Below are 16,602 nucleotides of genomic sequence, written 5' to 3'. Positions count from 1 at the left end.
AAGAGAGAGGGAGAGAGAGTGAGCACAGGCAGACAGAATGGCAGGCAGAGGCAGAGGGAGAAGCAGGCTCCCTGATGAGCAAGGAGCCCGATGTAGGACTCGATCCCAGGACGCTGGGATCATGACCTGAGCCGAAGGCAGCTGCTTAACCAACTGAGCCACCCAGGCGTCCCTAATCTTAATACTTTAATGTAAAAAATATTTTTATATAATTAAGAATATTGAGCCAAAAGACTTACCATTTGGGGTGGGGGAACTTGAATCCTACTTTGTTCTTTAATATTCTAAGGGTAAAAAATATATATAAAACCCTATAGCATAAAAAAAATTCAGGTTTTTGAATGGTGCAGGTCTTTCTAAGCATGACTCCACACATGACAACTGACTATATATTTGACTCCACAAAATGTTTTTTAAACCCCTTGTATTAAATTAATTTAAAATACATTAAAAAGTTCATGAAAGCCTGTGAAATACATTTGCATGAAGGTCAATTTACTTATATTTTTCAAAATAAAATCTTATCAAATTCTTGCTAAATGCCACTGTTCTGAGAACTTTGCATGGCTTACTGTAACTAGTGATCACCTCAGCTAGCTGACCCCTCAGTCCCCTCCCCAAATATTCACCAGAGAAAACTGGAGTTCAGAAAGATTTAGTAAACATGCTAATATTATCCACCCCATTATTAGAAAAGCTAGGATTCAATCTCCAGTAGCCAGCCTATCTAGATCCAAACCTTATCTGCAGGGCCAGCTTCGTGGACATGTGACCAGTGTCACTGCACAGGGCTCCACACTCAGAAGAGCCCTGAGTTTAATGTTCTGCTGCTGCCATCTTAAAATTTTCAATTTTTGAACAGGGGAAGCTGTATTTTCATTTTGCACCAGACCTTGCAAATTATGTAGGTGATTTACCTTCACTTATCCATAATACTGTATGTGTGCATGGGCTTATGCTTGTGTGTGAGTGTGTGTGTGTGTTACAAAATACTTCACCAAGATGGACTCACTGTTTCATTTAGGTTGTCTAAACTTTATACAGGCTTTGTCTTCCTGCCTCAGGCCCCAACTTCCCTTTTCTTAGAGCATTTTACCTCAGAAGACTTGTAATGGTAAATTCTCCCTGCCCATTTGAGATATAAATCTTTTAAAAAGCCTCTTGCAGGTTTTGCAACCCAGGAATGTCTTCCCCAAGGACCTGGGAGCTATCCACTTGAAATGCAGGGAACACAATACCCCTACCTCCTAGTTTCTGTGAAGGGTAGGAGGGAACTTGCTCCAAGTAATAAAACTACAACTGTTGTGAATATAGGAGAAATTTTACTTTTGTTTTAGGCAAAGCCATTTAGGAACACAGGCAGCCTAAAATTCTCTATTCCAACTCAAAAACTCTCCTGCCTTTTGTCTTATCAGTGTTGTTAGGTATCTAGATTTGGTCTCTGCTTTCTCCCCTTATTGAAGCAATAGTTTCAGAATAAAATTAACTTCTCTGACTTATGTTGTCTGGTGCCATTTTTTTTCTTCAACATATTCTATGCGTTATTTTTAAGCTAAATGTTTTGGTTAATGAAACCAATGTTTGGTTTTACCAAACAATGTTCAGTATTCCCATAGTCTATCTAATGCAAAGAATACCAATAACAAGACCATCATTAAAACACACACACACAAACACACACACACACACACAAAACACTGCATACCATTTCATGATGTGGCTAGATAATAATTTATGTGGTAAAGTTTATATTGTTGGGTGTCAAAGATTTTGGAATTGTATCAGTTTGAATAAAATTGTTATAAACTTCTGTCCTAATGAATTCATATGGAATAAAATGTGGGTAATTTCTAAAAAAAATAAAATGTGGGGATAAAAATATTAATAGGATTTTCCAGTTTGTTTAAAAAAATACCATAAAATTTTATTTTGAACTAATTTATTTGTGACTATGCAAAAATCCTGCTTCTCATAATATTTTTGTGACTTTAAGAACCACTGCTAATTCTAGAATGAGACAATTACTAAAGTAAAGTTTGCCAAATGGTAATTTTTTTGTTGCCATGATTCATTTTAAATTTATTGTCAGGAATCAGAGCATATAAAAATTTAACACAATCCCAGTTAAAAGTACTATCAGTTTTTCTTTCTTCAGAAGTTAGGTAAGTTAAATATAAAATTTATTTGTAAGAACAAACAAGAAAGAATGGACAGGAAAATCCTGAGAACAAAAAAACCAAAAACAAAAAACCAAAAAACAAACAAACAAACAAAAAACAAGAAAAAAAAAACAAAACAAAAAAACCCACAAAGGTTTCTAGCTTTGTTATACATTACATTATACCATGAAGATTATAATATTAGTAATGGCACAGACTCATAAAAACTAATGGAAGAGAATAGAACGTTTGGAAAGAGATGTAATTACACATGCAAATTTACTAAATGATAAAGATGCCATCCCAAATTAGTGGAAGGAAAGTAACTTTTTACTAAAAAAGCATATAAAAATACATAATTGGGTCTAGCCTATGTATAATATATCACCATAAATTCCAAATGGATTAGAGATTTAAATGTAACAAATGATACTGAAGCAGGAGAGTGGGGTTCTTGTCTCATGAGTCTGAAGAATGAATCTCATAGACAAAGGAGAGCAAAGTGATAGAGTTTTATTAAGCAGGGATACAGAAAAAGCTCGCAGGAGTGAGAGGGGTCCCAAGCAGGTTGTCAATTAGGGCTTTTAATTTCTGTCCTTTCATGAGGACTTTATCAGGGAATGCCGGTGGTTAGGTCAGTGGCCTAGAAGTAGACATAACATTTAAACATTGTATGAGAGTTTTTGTTTCTGTAACATCTATGATCTATACATATGTATTGCTAGGTCAGGTTAATCTTTATAGTGAACTTTTCCTCTGATCAGTTTTCGTGGTTATTTTTATTTTCTGTGTTTACAATGTAATTATTATAAAATATTTTAACCCTAGTAATTGGGATAGGGTGGTCTAAGTTTTCCTGATCTCTATCTTTGTTCTGTCTCAGCATCTGCATACCTGAAATACCTTCCTAGCCTAGTCAGGGCCTCCTGTCTCTCCCTGCCTATACCTTAACCCTTTCCCTATGCAATACCACAAAAGTATTATAAGCATTATAAGAAACCTCTATGAGCTGGAGGGGGAAAACTTTCCTAACCATTTTACTAAATCCGGAGTGGGGGGATATTGAAAAATAGGACAATAATCACAAAAGAAAATTTTGCAAGTGTGCACACCCACATAGAATAAAAAAATTTGTATTAAAAAAAAAATTTCAATTTACATTAGATTCAAAATTTGGTATCCTTAATATACAAAGAACTTCTTAAAAAGAAGAAAAACCCAACAACTTTTTAGAAGAAATAAGTTAGAGATATGGACAGAGAGATCATAAAAAATTAAATGCAAATAGCTATTAACCACATGATAAAATGATCACCCTGGCACATAGCAAAAGCAATACAAAGTGAAATTACAGAGGAATAACATTTTTCACCTATTAAATGGGCAGAAATTCAAAAATTTGACAACATACTCTACTGGCAAGACTGTGGGGAAATAGGCACTTTCATAATTGCTGGCAAGAATACAAACTGGTACAACATCTAGGAGGGAAATTTGGCAATATCTAGCAAAATTACATATGCAATTACACTTTGATTAGTGATTTTACTTTGAAGAGTCCATTTAAATGACAGACTGGTTAAAAAATAAAAAAGACAAATGTACTATTTGTGATAGTAAAGGACTGGAAGCAACCCAAACATCCATCAGTAAAAGGCTAATTGAGTAAAATATGATACAGTAACTAAATGACATACTATGCAGCTATAGAGTCAGGTATCTAGCTATATATTTTGATGGAAAGGTCATTAAATAAAATATTTTTAAATAAAAAAAGCAAGAAGAGGAAAATGTTATGACACACTATTTTTTAAAAAACTTAGAAAATTTAGAATATATTTATGTATTTGTGTGTACATATATATGTATATTTAAATGAAAGGACAGTTTATATAATTGTTTAAATAGTTACCTGTAAGATGGAGAGAGAGAGTGGAACATATAGAAACAGAAGGTAAATAATTTATGTAAATATAAAACAAAATTATATGGAGGAAAAAATACCTATATATAAAAAATGCAAGCAAAAAGAAAGAAGAACCTAAGTGTGTATCTAGTTGGTGGAATGAGCTTACATAAACTATTTCAAGTTACTCTTAAAACAAGTATTTGAACAATAAATGTTCTGTGGGATATTCTCAGGATAAAAAGTGGGAAAACAGGGGTGCCTGGCTGGCTCAGAGGGTATAGCATGCAACTCTTGATCTTGGGGTTTGGAGTCTGAGCCCCATCTTGGGTGTAGAGATTACTTAAAAATAAAATCTTAAAAAAAAAAAAAAAAAAAGAACGGGGAAAACAAAACACTGTATCCTGTTTTGTTGGTTTTGTAATTTGTTGGTTTTGTTAGTTAAATATTATGTGTGATACGTTTGAATTAAGATTACCAGTAGGAGTTCATGATATATTTTATCTGTAAAATATCACCAATCCTGTACAATGAAAAGGCATAGAATCAATCGCACTTGTGATGCCCAGATTGAGTTCTCCAAATACCATTTTCCACTAACAGAAAACAGGACACTTGGGAGAAATTATGAAATCCATGTCTGCGGCAGTTAATGTACAAGATAAAACTAAAAAGTGTACCAGTTCTCTCATTTATAAAATGGGAGTAATGACAGTACTTTCTCTTGGACTCAGGAGAATTGAGTAAGTACTCCCAACTTGTAAAATAATACAACAGACTCAGGCTCAATGTAGCACTACAACATAGTGTCTTCTACATAAATTCACAGAAAAACTGGAAGTATATAAATAAAATTGCCTTAGGTGTTAAGATTGTATTTAATATTATTTTTTAACTTTTAGTTTTCTATAATTTTCTGAATGTTTATATTAATATATGATGATGTAGTATAACATTTAATATATAAATGATAAAAATAATGGTGATGTTATTGTAAAAATGAGAAACCAATTTGAAAGCACAAGAAAATATGGGTTGCATGTATTTTCAATATCTTTGCAAGATAGAAGTAGAAAGGGTATGTGCTGCAAAATCAAGATGGGGGGATGCCTGGGTGGCTCAGTCAGTTAAACGTTTGCCTTTGGCTCAGGTCATGATCACAGGGTACTGGGATAGAGCCCCGAGTTGGGCTCCTTGCTTGGCAGGTGGGGAGCCAGCTTCTACCTCTGCCTGTAGCTCCCCCTGCTTGTGCACTCTCTCTTTCTCTTTCTCTCTCTGTGTGACAAATAAATTAATTTTTATAATTTATTAATTTATAATAAATATATATAATAATAAATTATATATATATAATAAATTAAAAATTTATATAATTCTTAAATAAATTAATTAATAAATTTTTTTTTAAAAATCAAAATGAGTTTAAATTTTAGCTCAAATTGTTGGCTTGCAAAGTGGTATTACGCAGGTCAGATGCCTTCTTGGGGAGTCATGTTTTCTAAATGAATGACTAATTTTTATTTTTAATGGTGATAGTGTATCAACATCACAAAAATGTTGTCAAGAATAACAAAGGAGGGAGGGGGCGCCTGGGTGGCTCAGTTGGTTGAGCGACTGCCTTCAGCTCAGGTCATGATCCTGGAGTCCTGGGATCCAGTCCCGCATTGGGCTCCCAGCTCCACAGGGAGTCTGTGGAGCTCTGACCCTTTAACCTTCCCTCACTCTCCTTCTCTCAAATAAATAAATTAAAAAAAAAAAAAAGAATAACAAAGGAGGGAGAACCCAGAAGAATTCTGAGCACATAATAGGACATAAGTAGAAAGCAGTTATTTTAAATTTTTAAAATAATTTTAAATAATGCTTTGGAAATTATAACTTTTTTGAAAAATTATAAATCTTGCCAAATAAAAAGATATTAGTATTTATATATACATATATTTTTTACTTTTAGAATTTTCTCATTTCTATTAACATAACTTCTCAAGTTTGTCTTGGTTTTATTTTCCCTGAGAAAATAAATTTGTATAGGCCAAATTTTCTATTACTTTTATCTTTATAATCACTCTGCTTATAAGAGAAAGCAACAGCAGTAAAAGCAAACGCAGCCATGAAATTGTTCCTTTTCCCCTTCAAAAAATGATCGCCACTTAAATGCTATACATTTTAAAAAATAATTTTCAAATGACCATCTCAGAAATTATTTTGTTTTTTTTCAAAAATATTTTTCCTCATCACATTTTCAATTTCTTCCTCTATAGTATCTGGCATTTAAATATGTTATTATTCATCAAGGACCAATTTTGGCCCAGTTATATGAGGCTGCTAGTGCTCAGAATTTTCTGTCTGATGGTAGCAAAATGGAAAATTAAACTGGAAAGTTTCCATGGCCTAACCTTTTCCTATTAGCATTTTTCCCTCTTTTCTTGTTTCCTAATACCTTGGCATGCCCTGATCCTTTTCAGCTAATGGAGCTGCTAATACAGAGGGGAATAAAATGACTAGGCAATTTAATCTCAAAGAAAAAATAAGTGCATTTGCTGATACTAGTATATGACTCAGAATTAAGAGAAGGTCACACGCACACACACACACACACACACACACCCTAATAAATTAAAAAAAAAAAAAAATGCATGATTCCCTTTAGTGTAGTTTTACCTGAGAACTGATCATGAAATAAGGGTAATTGTAATTGATCCTGAAACGAATGAGCATTTTAACATTGGGGATGTAACTTTAAGACTCTGGTTCTTCATTTTGTAGGTCCTGAAATAAGACAAATTTGTTTTATTCCTTTATTTTATCCAGAGTTGCTAATGGGATACATGGCAATGTAGGAATTAAGAGTAAACCCTTGACCAAGGGCAAACTTAATGGTTCTGGGGTAGATAGCTCACCCCGCAACAGAACTCTGAAGTCTAATGCAGTTAGAAAGCAAGAAAGTGCTCCTTTCCGTATTCTAGTATTGTCCCACCCTTGATTATTGTGGCTTTATGGTAGTTTTTGTATTCAGTAATATAAGTACTCCAACTTATCTTTGATTTTGCACAATTGTTTTGACTAATCTAGGTTGTTTGTATTTCTATATAAATATTAGGATAAATTTATGAATTTTGACAGAGATTGAGCTAAAACTGTAGAGCAACTTAGGGAGAATTCTCATCTTAAGAATGTTGATTCTTCCAATCAGTGAACATGGAATGTCTCCATTCATTAAGATCTTATTAAAATTTTGCTCAATAATGTTTTACAGTTTTCAGTTTTTTAAGTTCTATAGTTCAGCTGTTAGAATTTATTCCTAAGTATTTTATCTTTTTGATGCTATTTTAAATGGATTTTCCCCTAATTTCATTTTCAAATTATATGTTGCTAATACTTTGAAATGTAATTAATTTTTGTATATTGATATTTTCTACATATGGAAATCACATAACCTATGAAAAAAGACATTGTCACTTCTTCAGATCCAACCTGCATGTTGTTAATTTCTTTTTCTGTATTGCACTGTCTAGAACCTCTAAGGCACTGTTGAAAATAAATGATAAGGGTGGACATCCTCAATTTGCACACCCTGCCCCCAGTCCCTGTTGGGCAAAGAACATCCTAAGCAGGGATGACAGTTGAGTGTCCCATTTTCTCATTGTTGTAATATCTTGTGTATCATATCTTTGCATGGCAATGATCCATGTGTTGGGTATATATTTTGAATTTAGAAATTATATCCAAACATGACTAAAGGCTTAAGAACATAGATGACACTGGAATATTTTGCATTTTAAAGGAAAATCTGAAATCATGGACAAAGAGAAAGAAGAAAAGGGAGAAAGGAGGAAGGAGGGAGGAAGAAAGAGGCCCTTAAATAAGACAGAAACAGAACTATTTCAAAACAGAAAATTACTTTGTCTAGTCATACAACTTTAGGAAATTTATTTGTTTCATCTGCAAAATGGGGGCTTATACAAGTAATGATCTCATAGTCAAAATTAAAAGATTATTAAAGAGATGCTTCACCTAGGAATGGAACTTGGTGAAGCCCTACATAATTGTTAGCAGTTATTATTATTAAGCCAAGACATTACCAAGTAATCACATTACCAATTCTCTTTTAAGAAGCAATACTAAAAACTTGATGTTGCTATTTATTCTTAGGCCTACATACATAAGAAGAAAATTCTTACTAAATTTAAAGAGAATTTTCACTTGTATTTATTTCAAATTTGTATGGGTCAAAGTAATATTTTTTTCTATTTTTTCTTGACATATAATTGATATATAACATTATCTTGGTTTTAGGCATATGACATAATAATTGGATTATTTGTATATATTATGAATTATTGGCACAATAAATCTGGTTGACAGCCATTACCATATATAGTTACAATTTTTTTTTCTTTAGAGGACAACTTTTAAGATTTACAATCTTAGCAACTTTCAAATACATAAAACAGTAGTATAAACTGTGATCACCATGTCATACATAATATCCCATGACTTATTTAGAGTAATATGGTTTTTACTCTGGGAAACACACTTAAGCTACATCAACAATGGAAATAGAATGTGAGTTTGGACTTTTTAAGAATTTGTAAAAGCAAACATATTTTGAAAGATAATGAATCTATTTAAGTGACCTTTTGCCTAAGGCTATTCAATAAATCTACTCTTAATTTGCCACTAGTGTGTGATATTTATAAAAATATGTTATTATTTTTAAATGACTTTTAAAAATATATTAGTTTTTGAGAAAGAATGTAAAAATAGTAATTTATTTTGTCTAGTCTAGTCAAGAATAACAAGGGAAGGGCACCTGGGTGGCTCAGACAGTTAAGCATCTGCCTTGGGCTCATGTCATGTCAGGATCCTGAGATTGAGTCCTGCTCAGCAGGAGTCTGCTTCTGCCTCCCCCTCTCTTTCTGCTCTGCCCCCCTGCTCGTGCTCTTTCGCTCTCAAATAAATAAAATCTTTAAAAATATAAAAAAAGGAGGGGTGCCTGGGTGGCTCAGTGGGTTAAAGCCTTTGCCTTTGGCTCAGGTCATGATCTCGGGGTCCTGGAATCGAGCCCTGCATTGCGCTTTCTGCTCAGCAGGGAGCCTGCTTCCCCACCTCTCTCTTCCTGCCTCTCTGCCTACTTGTAATCTCTCTCTCTGTCAAATAAATAAATAAAATCTAAAAAAATAAAAAATAAGAAAGAAATAACAAGGGAAAAAAATCAAAAAGACAAATTATGAAATAAGGAAGTTCATATAACAATAGTTATGGAAAATATTAAAATGTATAAAGTAATTATATATGCAAATTTGGCTAAAATATACTAAATCATAATTTTAAAAATCTCCTAAGTAACAGAAGATGAATTAGTATATTAGCTGATCTGATGAAAAAAGTCACAGAATACACTTAAAAAAGTCAAAGAATTACCTCTAAAATGTCTAGTCTTAGATGGTTTTAAAATGAATTTATTTCAAAACTTACAGAAAATTTTTCTCTGATATGAGTTATTCCAGAATACCAATGGTGAGGCAGGCATTCCTAGACGGTTTTTATAATGTAACAACTTCTAGTAGCAACATCTAGTAACAGCTGCACTCCTCTAAACATACACAAGGCACAGAAGGTGAATGATAATCTGGGTTTAAATGAATAATCAAGATAATATAGATACTCAGGGCCCAAATTTGGTTTTGTTTTTAGATTTTTATGAACTCGGGCCCATAATTTTCACTAAGTACTCAAATGCCTCCACTGAACATTTATACTTTTTGTAATTTGAATATATAAATGATTATGAACAAAAATAAATTCCCTAAATACAATGAACATCATTGGGGATGAGAAGACAATAAGTTATTTTTAACATTTCATAGAGTGCATATAAATCTTACTTCCAGAATTATAGCACCTGTCATCACAGGAATAGATGTTTCTGTCATTTTGGTGATGGTACCAAGGAATTAGTAGAGTGATGAATGTCAAATATCAGAGCCACAACATTCAAATTGAAAATGTGCAGTAAATAATGAAATTTGATCGTTGATTAACAAAAAATAGTTGATCTGTTAGTAACAAAGAATAAGTGGCAAGACTAGAAACTACTACTCTAATTTTCAGGACTACTTGCTTTTTAAAAAATGAGAATTTTAGAAAGTTCAATGTCTAAACCAAAGGAATAAATCCTAAATGTGCAGTTTCAGGAACTCTGTCAAAGAGTGGACAAAATCCGTGAAATTTGTCTTGAGTGCCTCTCAAATAAACCTATTTAGATGACTACCTAATCCATGTACATGTTAGACTGCCTTGCTTTGGTATTTATATGGTAGAGTTAATCTGAATCCTCATTTGGTTCTATTTATGACACTACGTGAGGCCATTTTTGAAGTTTGTTATGACAATCTCAATAGTCTATGCAGTAAATGTTATTAACTGTAATGCCCATTTTTAATCACTCAGGTGATAAAAGATAAAATGATGACTGATAGAGCAATTGGCAAACATTGGAGACATAAAAAGTAGCAGATCTAAAAATTTGTTAAATTCAGTTATTTCACCCATTACCATATGAAAACACTTAGTACAAACTGAGGCTTAATGGTCGTTGCTTCATCCTGTCAAGAGGTTTGTATAAATAACACACGAGGAGCAAGTTATTAATTACTTCCCTCCCTTCCATTTTATGATTATCTATAAGAACTCACTTTGATATGGCAGTTTTCTTCCTTTCATTATGCATATACAGACACATACAAAAATTATGCCATAACAATCACAATCTGTTTTTTACATTTTATTGTGAGCTCCCCCATAGTCTAAATGTTTTGAAAAATGAATGCATAAATATTTTATGGTTCAGTGCAAAGTCATTAAGGTGTTAAAAAATTTGAAAATATTGTTTTCAGAAGGGCAGTTTGAATTTTATTTTTTGGCTGTTTGAATTTTGTGTTGCTTTAAACATCACAAAACAAAACAGAATGTCACTGAAGAAAATCAAAAGCAACAAATAACATAGATTTTTAAAATGTCAGTGATTTGTACCTAGCAGTAGATATTTATTTTTTCTAAGCAGGTAAAATTAGCTTTCATGCAAAACAAAGCAAACAAACAAAAATACCCAAACACCAATTTATTAGTTCCTTCCCTGTTATTTAAGCTCTGACTCTTTTAAACACAAATTGATTCATAGCACTTGCTAAACCTAGGATCATCTGGCATATACAGTATGTGATAAGATACTAAATGTCAGATGAGATGGTCACTGGAAAGACTTCCTTTTGCATCAGTATTATATTTGAGATTTACATTATTTAACTAGAAGTCTCCATTATTTCATTGGATTCTACTCTCACTTCCATTCATTTTGTCTTTTGTCATCTATCATCTATTAACCAACTAAGTTTTTAGATACATTATATGTTAACTAAGTTAACTATATTACACCATATTATACTATATGCTAACACATAGTGTAATATTAGTTTTAAGAGTAGAATCCAGTGATTCATCACTTACATATAACACCCAGCACTTATCACAACAAATGCCCTCCTCACTACCCATCACCCATTTAATCCATCCCCATCTAACTCTCCTTCACAACCCTCAGTTTGTTCTCTATAATGAAGAGTTTCTTATGGTTTGCCATTCTCTTTTTTTTCCTCCCTTCCCTTATGTTCATCTATTTTGTTTCTTAAATTCCACATATGAGTGAAATCATATGGTATTTGTCTTTCTCTGACTGATTTGTTTCATTTAGAATATTACACTACAGCCCCATCCACATCATTGCAAATAGCATGACTTCATTCTTTTTTATGACAGAGTAATATTCCTTTGAATGCATATATCACATCTTCTTTATCACTTCACCAGTTGATAGATGTTTGGGCTCTTTCCATAATTGGCTATTGTTGACAGTGCTGCTATAAACATCAGGGTGCATGTGCCCCTTTGAATCAGTACTTTTGTATCCTTTGGGTAAATACTTAGTAATACAATTGTTGGGTCATAGGGTATTTCTATTTTTAACTTTTTGAGTAACCTCCATATTGTTTCCCAGAGTGGCTACACCAGTTTGCATTCCCACCAACAGTACAAGAGGATTCCCCTTTCTCCACATCCTTGCTAACATCTATTGTTTCCTGTGTTGTTAATTTTAGCCAGGTGTGAAGTGGTATCTCATAGTGGTTTTGATTTGTACTTCCCTGATGATGAGTGATGATGAAAAGCATCTTTTCATGTGTCTGTTAGCCATTTTTATCTCTTCTTTGGAAAAATGTCTATTCTGGATGTGACTATTGCATGGAATTAATTCAATTATGAAAGAAGAAATAATTGTTAGGAAATTAACAAAATATTTTGTCAACAAAATATTTACTTTTCACCCTTTTTGTAAATCTAAAATCTAAAATATTTTAGAAACCCCAGATTAAATTATGCACTAAATTAAATTATGCATTAAATTATGCCTAAGCCATAGCTTTTTCACTGTTGTGCTGTTCACTTGGACATATATAGATAATGTTTCTTTTTAAGCTTCTATTTTTTTATTATAAGAGAGAGAGAGGGTGAGCGAGAAAGAGAGCACAGACCAGGGCAGAGGCAGAGGAAGAAACAGACTCCCCACTGAGCAGGGAACCTGATGGGGAATCAATCCTAGGACCCTGGGATCATGACCTGAGCCGAAGGCAGATGCTTAACTGACTGAACTACCCAGGTGTCCCTATAGATAATGTTTCATAGACAACAAAATGAGGTGAATTTTAAGATCAAGTAGATTTGAATTTTATAATTTCTTAATTCCTTGGGGACTCAGTTTCCCATCCTCCAAAATTAAGGTACCCAACTTTTGATTCCTAACCTTCATAATGGGGATATTAATTTCTGACTTTAGCAACATGGAATACTAAACTAATCCACTACAACATCCCACTACAACTGGGAAAGTTCGTCAATTTAAAGCACATACAGCAGAGTTCCACAACATCGATAACAACAGAAATACACACATATTTGTGGGGGCTGATTTTCAGGATTGGAAATGAAGGGGATCTCAAAGTCACTGTGGGAACTTCTTTCTGATGATTCTGTGGGTGCTAAATAAATGTTCTGTGAGCAGGACCTAAGGTATTATTAATCACTAGAGAACTGAGATTCCCAAATAAAGTCAAGTTCTTCAAGGAGAACTAAAAATAACTTTTAGAAAACTAGGAACCAGAATTAAATATCTCAATCTGATAAGTGAACCTATAAAAATTCTAATTGATATTATGTTTGGTGGTTACAGACTGTTTCCCACCAAGATTAAAAATATGGCTCTTATCACTTCCTATTCTGCAACACACTGAATTCCTAGTATTATAAGGCAAGCAAAATGTAAAAGGCATATAGCTTAGAAAAGAAAAAAAATGAAGATATTCATCATCAACATGCTTTTGTATTAAAACAGAAAAACTGATTTCTTCCATACTGTGTGTTTCTTCCCTGTGTGACTCCTCTGTTATTCACACAAAACACTTCATTGCTGACACTCTGGTCACCAAATGTGTGAAAGTTTTTCCCCATATCAACAAACAGCTCTTGGGTACCAGCAGGGTGCCCTGGAAACTCAACTCAATTCTGACACTGTCTTACTGGGAGAGAGCTTTAGATTCCATAGGTTAAGGACTCACTCTCATAAGACCGCTCCCACTGTACTCCAGGTGTCAATCTTAAATAGTAGGCCATAGGTTACCCACAACTTTTTTCCAATTTGGCTAAAAATAGGAGGTTCCCACCTCCAAATCCCAAATTTAATTAACTTGCTAGAGTGGCTTACCTAGGGAAACACCTAGTTATGTTTACAGTTTATTAAACGATATGATAAAAGATACAGCTGAACAGCTAGATAAAGAGATACATAGGGTGAAGTCTGGAAGGATCCTAAACATAAGAACTGTCCCCCCGTGGAGTTGGATAATGTCATCTTCCCAGTGTGGTTGTGTTCACCAACCTGGAAGCTCTCAGAATCCCCTACTACTTAGATTTTATGGAGGCTTACTCACATAGGCATTATCAATTACTAACTCCATTTCCAGCCCCTCTAGCTTCTTTCAAGTATGGTGGGTGAGGCTGAAAATTCCAACCTTCTATTTTTTAAAATTATTTTTACTAAGATATAATGTATTATTTGCCCCAGGGGTACAGGCCTGTGATTCATCAGGCTTACACATTTATCAGCACTCACCATAGCACATACCCTCCCCGATGTCCATAACCCGGACAGCCTACCCCTTCCCACCTACCCCCTGGCAGCCCTCGGTTTGTTTCCTGAGATTAAGAGTCTCCCTCCCCAGTCCCATCTTTTTTTCATTTTTTCCCTCCCTGCCCGCCATGACCACCCACCCTGCCTCTCAAATTCCTCATATCAGAAAGATCATATGATAATTGTCTTTCTCTGATCAACTTATTTCGCTTAGCATAATACCCTCTAGTTCCATTCACGTCATTGCGAATGGCAGGATTTTGGGGGTTTTGATGGCTGCATAGTATTCCATTGTGTATATATACCACTTCTTCTTTATCCATTCATCTGTTGATGGACATCTAGGTTCTTTCCATAGTTTGGCTATTGTGGACATTGCTCCTATAAACATTTGGGTGCACGTGCCCCTTGGATCACTGCATTTGTATCTTTAGGGTAAATACCCGGTACTGCAATTGCTGGGTCATAGGGTAGCTCTGCTTTCAACTTTTTGAGGAACCTCCATGCTGTTTTCCAGAGTGGCTGCACCAGCTTGCATTCCCATCAACAGTGTAAGAGGGTTCCCCTTTCTCTGCATTCTCACCAACATCTGTCCTTTCCTGACTTGTTAATTTTAGCCATTCTGACTGGTGTGAGGTGGTATCTCACTGTGGTTTTGATTTGTATTTCCCTAATGCCAAGTAATGTGGAGCACTTTTTCATGTGTCTGTTGGCCATCTGGATGTCTTCTTTGCAGAAATGTCTGTTCATGTCTTCTGCCTTTTTCTTTCTTTCTTTCTTTTTAAAAATATTTTATTTATTTATTTGACAGAGAGAGAGATCACAAGCAGGCAGAGAGGCAGGCAGAGAGAGAGAAACAAGCTCCCCACTGAGCAGAGAGCCCAACATGGGGCTCAATCCCACAACCCTGGGATCATGACCTGAGAGGAAGGCAGAAGCTTAACCCACTGAGCCACTCAGGCACCCCTTCTTGCCCTTTTCTTGATTGGATTATTTGTTCTTTGGGTGTTGAGTTTGATAAGTTCTTTATAGATTTTGGATACTAGCCTTTTATCTGGTATGTCATTTGCAAACATCTTCTCCCATTCTGTCAGTTGTCTTTGGTTTTGTTGACTGTTTCCTTTGCTGTGCAAAAGCTTTTGATCTTGATGAAGTCCCAATAGTTCATTTTTGCCCTTGCTTCCCTTGCCTTTGGCAATGTTTCTAGGAAGAAGTTGCTAGAAGTTTGTTTGTTTGTTTGTTTGTTTTGCATTTCAATAGCTTTATTATATTATTATTATTGTTATTATTATTTTAAACAAAAGAAATGGTCTAAAAGCAAATGCAGATATGTACCGAGGGATGGACATGACCTGGTACTTACAGAGGAGCTGCTGTGTCATAAATGAAAACAGAATGTTAGGAGAAAAATGGTATGTCAGGTGCTGTCTGCTTGAATAATCTGGAGATGCAAGTTAACTGAAAGAAGGTGCTGTGCCAAGCAATCAGCAGGAACAAAAACCAAAACCAAACGCAACCACCAGCAGCTGCTTCCCAAGAACTATGTGCTGACAGCAAGAGCACAGCCATCAACTCACAGTCTTCTCATTTTCCCCGTTTTTTATAATTTTCCTCTTCTTTTCATCTGTTTTCTTCTTGAAGATGTTGGAACTCCTTGAAGATGTTGGAACAGAGGTAGCTACCTCTGTTCTCCTCAAGGATTTTGAGGGATTCCTGTCTCACATTGAGTTCTTTCATTTTGAGTCTATTTTTGTGTGTGGTGTAAGGAAGTGGTCTGGTTTCATTGTTCTGCATATGGCTGTCCAATTTTCCTAACACCATTTGTTGAAGAGACTGTCTTTTTTCCATGGGACAGTCTTTCCTGCTTTGTCAAAGATTAGTTGGCCATAGAGTTGAGGGTCTACTTCTGGGCTCTCTATTCTGTTCCATTGATCTATGTGTCTGTTTTTGTGCCAGTACCATACTGTCTTGATGGTGACAGCTTTGTAATAGAGCTTAAAGTCCGGAATTGTGATGCCACCAACTTTGGCTTTCTTTTTCAACATTCCTCTGGTTATTCAGGGGCTTTTCTGGTCCCATATAAATTTTAGGATTATTTTTTCTGTTTCTTTGAAAAAAACTATGGTATTTTGATAGAGATTGCATTAAATGTGTAGATTGCTTTAGGTAGCATAGACACTGAAAATTCCAAGCTTCTGATCATGGCTTGGTCTTTCTGATAACAAGTTCTCATGCAGTAGCCATCTAGGAGCCCATCCTGAGTCACCTCAGTAGAATAAAAAATACTCCTAGCTCTTTCA

Source organism: Enhydra lutris, unplaced genomic scaffold, assembly GCF_002288905.1.
Source record: "Enhydra lutris kenyoni isolate GAN:26980312 unplaced genomic scaffold, ASM228890v2 scaffoldscaffold18, whole genome shotgun sequence".
Taxonomy (NCBI): Eukaryota; Metazoa; Chordata; class Mammalia; order Carnivora; family Mustelidae; genus Enhydra; species Enhydra lutris.
The sequence above is the reverse complement of the archived record's forward strand: the minus strand, read 5'-3'. Positions refer to the sequence as shown.